Source organism: Hydractinia symbiolongicarpus, chromosome 11, assembly GCF_029227915.1.
Source record: "Hydractinia symbiolongicarpus strain clone_291-10 chromosome 11, HSymV2.1, whole genome shotgun sequence".
NCBI classification, from domain to species: Eukaryota; Metazoa; Cnidaria; class Hydrozoa; order Anthoathecata; family Hydractiniidae; genus Hydractinia; species Hydractinia symbiolongicarpus.
The window spans coordinates 12,396,194-12,406,357 of NC_079885.1; the positions used below are offsets into that span (position 1 = coordinate 12,396,194).

Genomic DNA, 10,164 nt, shown 5'->3' on the forward strand with positions numbered 1-10,164 from the left:
TTATTGGGTTTAGGATGATTGCTATCACCGCTAAGTGCTATTTTGTCGAAGGGAAAAAGGGCACCAAGTTTTCGTGCAAAGGAATGTCAAAAAAGCAGAATGAGATGACATGGTGCAGGTACATGAACGCGTTGAAAGGAAGCTTAAATACTGCGAAAAACATAGATTTCCGGTTGCACAACCAGGGGGCGATCACCTATGAGCAAAGTAAGCTAGGATTATCAGCGTTTTACGACAAGCTACGCGTCCTAGATGATGGCGTGCCCTTGGATTTGTAAGTTATATGACATGTAGTCTAGTGTGTTTGATCAAACACACCAGACAATAAATGGATGTATATCTATGTATTGCAATAATTTTACCTTTTATGATTATTGTATTACTGTTTTTTTACATTTTTGACGTTTAATAAGTAAAACAAATGAGCTTGCCAATATATTTGAAGTTGTTGATACTCCAGCAAAAGCGACGACATAGAAAGAAAAACCAATTGATAGACGCCAAGTTTTAAAAGATGCAATCAGGGAAGGTAAAGCACATCTTTTACCAAAGAAATGTACTGATGGCTTTGTAGATAAGGAGTCAGATGAAGCGTTAGAAAAGGCATATGGCGAATATATTCAACGAGAAGTTCAAGAAAAAGGAAAAAAAACAAGCCAGGCTTTATCTGCACATGTATTTAATTTATATTCAACTGTTGTAAGCAATCTGATTTCGATCGACTCTGTTGAAAAATTGAGGAAAGATATTGATAATGACCCTATTATTAAGGAATCAATGACCATTCTGTTTCATGTGACTTTTGGTAAATTTTTAGCGCCATTACTGGTTATAGCGTACACTGGGAATCATGTTGAAGTTCTGTCCAATCAAACAAAAATGAAAACGGAGAAGATCGAGAAGAACAAAAAGATGGGGAATAATCTGTCAAATAAGTTGTAGGCTTATGAAAAATATGATCAAAGCCTTTGAGTAAATTGCGAGTTACACTCACAAGATTCCTCGGGTATCTTTTTTTTATGAAAATTGGTTCTAATTTTACCTTCCCATTCTTTCAATTTGGGGTTGATATAAAGATTTTTTCTTCACACCTAGGTTCGTGAAGTAAGCTCCACTTTCCCACTCAACTTTTTTCAAGATTTTCTCATATTTTTCGATAAATTCAGGATAGTCACCAAGATCGAACGACATGGTGAACGCTGAATTCGGACTATATTGAGAGACGCCCTAAGAGTAGATTTTTTTAGGGGTTTTTATTAGTAACGCGGATATGTTGCCGTCGTGATCATGATAGCCAATCACAAACCGTTCATCTTTACCTTTGTTTGCTGTTGTGGAATCACTCACCACTAGGTTTTCAATTTTCACATCTTCGATATTGTACGGTGTTACATTACTGTAAAATTCTTTTGATTTAACAATTTTGTCCCCAAATTTCAACATGCTCTTTTATTTATATGAAAAAATTTGATCCATACTTTTTATTGTTTGGTCAAACAATTACAAAAACCACCGTTATATAACGTATATTCCTGATAACAACGCCAACATAACATTTTCCCTTTCACCACAAGTTTTCTACCGCATTTGCATCTATCATATTCGTCAAGCACATGTTCACAATCATCGGATTGTTTTTTCATCGTTTTATTTTATGTTTCTAACGATACATAAAATCCTGTATAGTCTCATTACTATTCTAAGTCACGAAACCGATCCTGCAAATTTTTAATTGATCTACCATTCTCCTTCTCATTATCAGATTCTTTCACTAGAGCCATGGTCATAAGTGGTAGAGAGATCCCAATACCGGCAAGTAATGTTGCGACCGCTGCATTTTCTAACATTTCAAATTTTGATTTACAGTTGATACACATTTATTTATATAGTGTTCAATGCATTTTAAATATATCTAATGTTGTTTTCAATACACCATCCACAAATTGAGCTTCTGCGACGGCTCTCGTTTCTGCAACGGCTGTCGTTTCTGCAACGGCTCTCCTCTACCAGTTCATATGCAAGAGATAATCTGGAACATATGCGACTATTGAGGGATCCTCTGCAACGGCTTTCATGCACATTTCCTGGTACTTTAATCGATCCGGAACAAACTCGAGCAGGAGGTGGGTTTTTTCAAAGGCTCTCATGCATATTTCTCGAGTATTGAATTAATCCGGAGCAAATTGGAGGCATTGGAGCTCTTCTTCAACGGCCCTGTTACACATCTTTTGAGTTTTATAAGCGTCTGGGACATGGTGGTGCAGACTGGGGTCCTCCTTAATTACCTAATTGCATATTTCCTGGCTCTTGAACAGCCTTGGGACATGTGCGATCATATAGAGGTCATCTTCAACAACAATATTACACATGCCCTGCGTTTTGAAGCAATCTGGAATATTTTGAAACCAACTCATTTTCTCTTTATTAGAGTAATTTTTTATCAATAATTTTTTTTTGAATTTATTGATTACTCCCATAATTTTGAAATGTATGTCTATATTTACTCATGAGATTATCTGGAACATACTCGATCATCTCAGGATCCTTTCAACGGCTCTCATGCACATTTCATGCGTCTTGAATCGATCCGGAACATACTTTAGCGCATAGGGATAGCTATCGGCTGCCTTATCGCACATTTTCTCCGTTTTGAATCGATCCGGAACAAATAGGAGCATATTGGGATTCCTTTCAACCGCATAATTGCACATGCCCTGTGTTTTGTAATCATCTGAAACAAGCTCGAATGCCAGGGGATTCGTTTCAACCACATGATTGCACATTTCTTGGGTCCTGAATTGATCCAGAATATACCCGAGCATATAGCGATCCTCCTCGACTGCTTTATTGCACATTTACTCCGACTTGAATTTATCTGGAATATTTTGAAACCGATACATTTTCCTTTTATTATAAGATTTTATTTATCAATATGTTTTTTTTGTTTTTTTTGAATTTATTGATTCCTCCCATAATTTTGAAATCTCTTGCTTCTCGTCCTCTGGCTTACACCAATCCCGATATCGATCTGCTGAGTGCCATGTTATCGGCATCAATTCATTTTTAATTTTAGCCTTTTGTGCTTTCCGCTGGCGATAGGCATCGAACAATTCAGATTCAACCCCAACCTTCCTACACATATCCGGTGTAACTAACCAGTCTGGGGTCCACTCCGGATTGAGCAGTCCGGGATCCTCTTCAACAGCTCTGGTGCGCATGTCCTGAGTCATGAGATGTTCTGGCACACATGCGAGCATAAAGGGCTCCCCTTCAACGGCTTTGGTGCACATGTCCTGAGTCTTGAATTCATCTAATCGAGGATAACGGGTTCCTCTTCAACTGCTCTCGTGCACATGTCCTGAGTCATGAGATGCTCCGGAACATGCTCGACCAACCAAGAATCCTTTTCAACCACCCAATTGCACATTTCCTGCGTCTTTAATCGGTTCGGAACATTTTGAAACCAACTCATTTTATTATTTTTTTTTTTTTAGAAATAATTTTTTCAACCTGGCAAGTTCGTTTACGGTATGAAATTAATTAAGCGCATGTGTCAAATTTTGTTTTGATTAAAAATGGTAACCATAGCAAACGTGGTTGCGCTGAATAGAGCAACCGCAGAGGCTAACATGAGGGTTAAGACTGGTGTTTAAGTGTTCCAGTGTTAATTCTGGGGGAACGACATCTTTGGTGTTTTCGAAAATGTTTAACAAAATCCGTGTCCATATTGGTTTTTTTGCTGTTGGCCTGCCTGATTTGTGTTTCTTCGTTTTACGTCCTCTCTTGAGTTTTTCGAAGCTGTAAGGAGAATTTTCAGAGTGTTGCTGTTAATGAACTTCATGCATTATAGAAGTTGTTGTTCTCTTTTCACTATGTGTCAGTTTTGAACAGCATTTGAGGCACATTTTTGTTGGACGTATCTCGTTTGAGTCCTGGTCAACATCAATAATCATTTTAATAATCTGCTTTTATGTTTAGATACTAAAACTGTGTCCTTTGATAGCAATTGCCCACAAAATCTGCAAAGTCTGTTTATTTTCTCAGAGTGATATTCAGCCATATTGGATAAATTTTAAGAGAAAACCATGATATAAAAAGTCTTCAAAAAATGCGATAGAAAAAAGTGGTAGGGGTTAAAGTAAGGTCTGTAGGAATAAAGTAAAGTCTGTAGAACGTTTTACATTAATTTATAAGTCGCCAAAAATTTTATTTTTATAGATATAATGATTCAATGTAGCTCAAATTTCGTAAACAGTACATCGAAAGTTTCCCGCTTTTTTTTAGTGTTTGTTTACATATCGAAATGTATCAAAGGTCATTTTTAAGTACCTTGGTCACTCTTTCTATGAAAAATAATGTTTAAAATGCCCAGTTTCATTTTAAATGTAGTTTTGGAGCTTAAATTAGGCTGTTCAGTCACGTGACTTTTTGCCGTGTTCGGAAATTCAGCTTAAAACAAGCTCGCACACGGCAACGCGTATTTTGTTATTGCGCGTGATGGCACTTATTTTAAATCGTCGAATTCGGCACCTATTTCGCTTAAGACAGATGGTGTATGGGCAGATAGTGATTGTTAAGTACCTTAAATTTGTTTTTTTGAATGAGACTTGTTTAAACGACCAACAGTGTATTCAGATTTCGACGAGGGAAATGTAAACTTGGCGCAAACAGAGGAAAGTGCATGACGTATCAGGTAGTCTCACTTGAAATTAGTTTATATTAAAAATATACTTTCAATTTCTATTCTTATTCCTAACTTTCCTGCATGACAAATCTGGAGAAAAAGCATTTTTTGTTTATATCGAACCCCCGTCTTAAAGTTCTATGTGACTTGCTGCAGTGCAACAACGAATTTCGACTTTTTATTTATTTTATTTTATTATATAATTTATAGTCTTGGAATGATGGCTATTAATCATGGCTATGTGCTAGATATTCCAGTTAACATTAGACACAGCTACTAAACTAAAGCACCAAAGCTAGCTAGCTACCTAGCTATATATATATTAGCCGAAGTAGTGGACCAGAAGATGGAGTGTGTGATGTTGTGTTTAATTATTCCATACCACTGTGTGGTTAATAGATAAAGGTATATTTTGCTTACTACTAGTGTGATTTGGTTTTTAAACACTTAAAGTATTAGGCTTGGAAATTTGTTGATTCCAGATACCAATTTGTTACCCACTCAGTTCTTGCAAACTGTTTACTGTTTACCATTATTCTTTTTTACAAAAACGCCTCTCTTCCAACTTTCCAGGCCTAAAGTTAGCTAAGAGTCAGAGTAGGTTACTTTATAGCTAGCTTATACTGTTTTAAAAAGCAAGATTTAGATAATAATTGAAGAGATAATGATTATATAATGTTATTTTTGTAAATATTCCATTGTTTAGTATGTATAGCTATATCATAATTGCTGACGTAAACTAGAAAGGCAGATAATACACAGTCTAGGTAGGAATGGTATTTTAAAAATAATATGCATTGGTTAAAAGTTTTGCAGCTTATGTTAGACAATAAAATTATTAGTGCAGTTTCGCTTGATATATTTTCAGCTTTAAAAATGAGTATTAAAAATAAACAAGTTTATGATCTTTTTTCTTCATTGAATGAAAAAAGCATTAAAGAAGTAAGTGATGGATTTGTTTTACTTGGTGTTGAAATAACATGTCCAGAAAAAGCGTTATATACAAAAGTTAAAAGACTAGTAGAGAAAGTAAATGGTCTGAAAAAAAGGAAAGCTAATTCTGCTATAGAAACTTTGTTGGAAGCTGAGTTTAGTGTTCCAGTGCAAATTACCCCACATCAGCGATCTATTGATGCGGCTAGTTCTAGAAATGAAGTTTTGTTTAAAGAGAAAATGAAACAATTAAAGGAGGAAAACAAAAGTTTAAAAAGAAAGTGCGAAAATTTTTAAGAATTAGAAATTCAATACAACACACAAGTCAAAGAGGTTAAGAAACTTAGTAACGAGTTATTTGTAGCAATGAAGGATGAAAATAAGTTGACAGCAGAATATCGTCGTATAAAGAACAATTATCTTGAAGTAGAGGAAAAACTTAGAAATGTGGAATTGAAATTTAAAGATAATAGCAAAGCGAGGGCAGATAAATTGAGAAATTTATCAAAGAAAATTAAAAACAGAGATGATAAAATTAATAAAATGGAATCAGAAATAGCTGAATTGATATCTGGTACTGAGAATAAAAGTGATGAGTTGGATGACATGAAAGTAAACTTGAACAGACTCAATGATAAATTAGAAAACAGTGAAACTATAGTTGATGATCTGCGGAATGAGAAAGCAAAACTGAAAAGAAAGACGCACAGTTTGTTGTTAAAAATTGAAAACCAGAAAAAATTGATTGACCACAAAGAAGTGAATGATATGAAGTGTTTAAAAAGTGATTATGACAAACTCTGTACAAACATGAAGCAACTTACTGAAGAAAATCGTGATTTGCAAATGCTCGTTTCGTTATTAAACGACAATGAAATTGTAACATTTGAAGGTGGTCGTTATTCAGACGAAATAAGAGAAGTTGTTATGGAATTACTTTCCTTGAATGTCAGCATGGGAAAGGTAAATGATGTGATCAAGGTTGTACTTGAAAAACTTGCAAAAAAAAGGGTTGACAGGTTGCCTTCACAAGGTTTAAAAAGTCATTTAATGCAAGAAGCATTAATTTTAGCACAATTACAGGTTGCAGAAGCAATGATTGATAATGACAAGGAGGCGTTTGGTAATTGTTTACATGGAGATGGTACATCAAAATACCATAAACATTATCAAAATTTTCAGATTACAACATCGAAAGGAAAAACTTTAACATTTGGATTATCAGAAGTTGCAGGTGGCGATGCGGCAATAGTAATGAAAAATTTTACTGACACAATTGATGACATGTGTGACATTCTGAAAGAATGTGACAAGGATGCAAATTTTTCCCGGCTTGTCACATCAATCAAATCTACAATGTCGGATCTTGGCCCTATTAATCCTTTATTTAACTCACAACTGAAATCTTTAAGGGAAAAATTATTACCAAATGTTGTAGAAAACTGGAATTATTTAAGCGAAACACAAAAAACGGACATGACCGATATGGGAAATTTCTTTTGCAAATTACATCTTCTGGCAAATTTTGCCTCAGAGGCAGATAAAGTTCTGCATTCATTTGAGAGAATGGTCCTCTGTGATGACTATGAAACAGTATTTGCCTTCAATAGTGCAAAAGAATCTTCTGCTTCTAGATTAGTGCGTACAGCTTGTAAAGCTTTTCATGTGCGTGGAAGTGACGAATGTGGAGTAGCATCGTATTTTAACTCGTTTTTAGCTGGTCGCAATCAGAAATCTTACTTTGTACCATTTATTGGAAATCGTTTTAACATATTGTTTTATAACGCTGCTGCATTATATTACCATCGTGATGCAGTCGTATCTTTTCTTTCATCATGGCCTGATCCTAATAATTTACTGAAAGCTGTAAATGAAGACGTATCAAATAAGTTGTTTCTTAGTGAAGTCAGAGCACTTGGCATTATTGATAAATTATTGACTGGTCCATTGTGGCGATTAATAGAGTCTTGTGAAAGTATCCTCGAAATAAATCCATACCTGTTACAACTTAAAGTCAAACTATCTGCACTCTGCAACAATTGTTCATCACTTCTATCTGGCAGTCATATTTTCCAAGAGGATGGTATTATTGTACACAACAAAGATGAATTATTTATCAAGCTATTTGAGGATACAGGTGATGATGAATTGGATATTCTAACACAGCAAGCCCTTGAAATTATTTGCCATGCAATTCTCATCATCTTAGAGCGTCAATGTAAGGATCAACTGCCTGGAGGAAAGTACTGGAGCCCCAGTCAGATAATAAAGGAGACGTCATCAATTGTACCAGTAACCAATAAGGCTTCTGAAAGTGACTTTGCAATTTTGGATTTGTTAGTGAAAACGAAGCCAAGTGCCAATGTTGAAACATTGCAGGCTTTAACCATGTGGTCGCGTAACAAAACACTTGATTGGTTTGAACAGAAGTCTTATGATGAGAAAAAAAGTATGATGGAATCAGCCAGACATAATGTGGAAAAAATGAAGGCGAAGTATAAATCAAGGAGAAAAGAACTGTTGGAGGAGAGGAAAAGGAAATTGCTTGCTAAACAAGATATGAAAAAGAAAGCTGAAGAGAAAATAGCATTGAAGAAAGTGGAAGCTTTTAACAAATTGCTTGAGCTAAATGTCCAGGCTTGGATATCTGTTGATGAACTGAAAAAAAACATCATGGATATATCATCACAAAAACGTGCAGAAGTTTTGCTAGCGCAAATGAATTTTTACAGGCATGTTATGCCTTTCAAATGCAATTCCAAATTGTTTAACAAAACAAAACAGAGTGGAAACAAAAGAGTTGATTTGTCTTGGGAAGAGCTTCTTGAAAACTTTGTTAAAATCATGCATGTAACATTTTCATCATCTGCAGAAAAGGTAACAAAGGATAACCTGAAGTCGAAGGAAGATAGAGATGAAGTAGTTGCAACCCAAAAAAAGGAACTGATGGAAAAGATCAAGAAAGAAAGGATGAAAAAACTGTCTGAACAACAAAAAAGCAACAAACTCCCTTCCTTCATCAAAGACCCTGATTGTTTAGTTGGTTTACACATACGGCATCATTTAAAGGAAGAAGATGAAGAGGATGCATATTGGTGTAAAGGGGAAATTCTAAGTGTAGCAAAACGACATTCCAATCCTAAACGCACGTTGTTTAATGTAGTATATGAGTCAGAACCTGAGACAGTTTGGAGTTTTCCAATAATTTTAGATTTTGAGAAGGGAGACGTTATTATGTTATCTTAGAATATAGTTAGTTATAGTATAGTTATATATTTGAGGGAAGAAATTTTTGTGGTAATGTATTTCGTTCAAACCGTGGAACTTTTTTATGGCAAAAACTTCTTCCTTTGAGGATCATTGTTTTGTCAACTTGTGACATGTGGTATATATTGTTCTATTAAAACATTTAGCACTTATGGTAGCTTAATATTTTGCGTTCTTTTTTTTATTTAGGTGCTAAAAGGTGCAGTTGTTCCATTTTCATCTGGTCTGCATATTTATACTCTGTCAAATATTTTGCAAGCTTTAAGAGTGTTTGTCAAAGTTTTATAGTTACCAACTTAGTGTTTTACAGTGGTTCCTGTGGACTTTCTTTTTACATTTCCTTAAATTTGAAATATCTTTTCAGCTATTACGTTATTTTCTCTGGCTGGTCTGCAAAAATATAAATTTCGTACATTTCTATGAAGTCTCTCAATGTTAAGATTACAGTTTATAAACATTTTTGCCGGTTATTGTATAATTGTTTTGCTTTTATACATTGATTTTATGTTATTTTTGAGCTACAGCATCATTTTTACTATCTGGTCTGCAAATTACACTCTTGTCAAATATTTTGTACTCTTCAAGAGTGTTTGTAAAATTTTTGAATAGTTACTAATTTGTGGTGTTTTATTATGTTCCTGTGAATTTTTTTCGCATTTTCATCAATTTGGAAAGATTTTTTCAACTATGACGTCATTTTTTCTATCTGGTCTGCAAATTACACTCTTGTCAGATATTTGTACTCCTTAAGAGTGTTTGTATAATTTTTGAATAGTTACTAATTTGTGGTGTTTTATTATGTTCCTGTGAACTTTTTTGCATTTTCATCAATTTGGAAAGATTTTTTCAACTATGACGTCATTTTTTCTATCTGGTCTGCAAATTTACACCCTTGTCCGAAATTTCGTACACTCTAATGAACTTTGTTTAACGTTAAGATTACAGTTTATAAAATTGTTTACTGGTTGTTGTATACTTTCTTGCGCTTTTAGAGCAATTTGTAGTAATATTTGAGCTATGACGTCATCATTACGTCATTTCTAAAAATAAACCATCAAAAATTAATATATTTTTTCTTTTACAAATATACTATCTACTGTAAAAATTTTAAGTTCTTACCATGTCTCAATCTGGAGTTATTGATTTTTAAAGATAGAAATTGTGAAAAAAAACCTATACATGACCCCCGTCTTTGTGCCGTGTTTTGTTGCGAAATTGGCCGAAAAACGCAACAAAAAAGGGCTATACTATCTATCATAAAAATAACAATAACTAGAGAA

At 34.4% G+C, this 10,164-nt stretch overlaps 1 long non-coding RNA gene across 1 annotated transcript; it reads left to right on the forward strand.

Annotated features, from left to right (window-relative positions):
• Window positions 1–4,461: 4,461 nt before the first annotated feature.
• On the forward strand, window positions 4,462–9,949 carry LOC130614873 (uncharacterized). Its single transcript, XR_008975984.1, has 3 exons — window positions 4,462–4,693; window positions 4,895–5,089; window positions 9,074–9,949. It is a non-coding gene; the product is annotated as an uncharacterized LOC130614873 (long non-coding RNA).
• The last annotated feature ends 215 nt before the right edge of the window (window positions 9,950–10,164 follow it).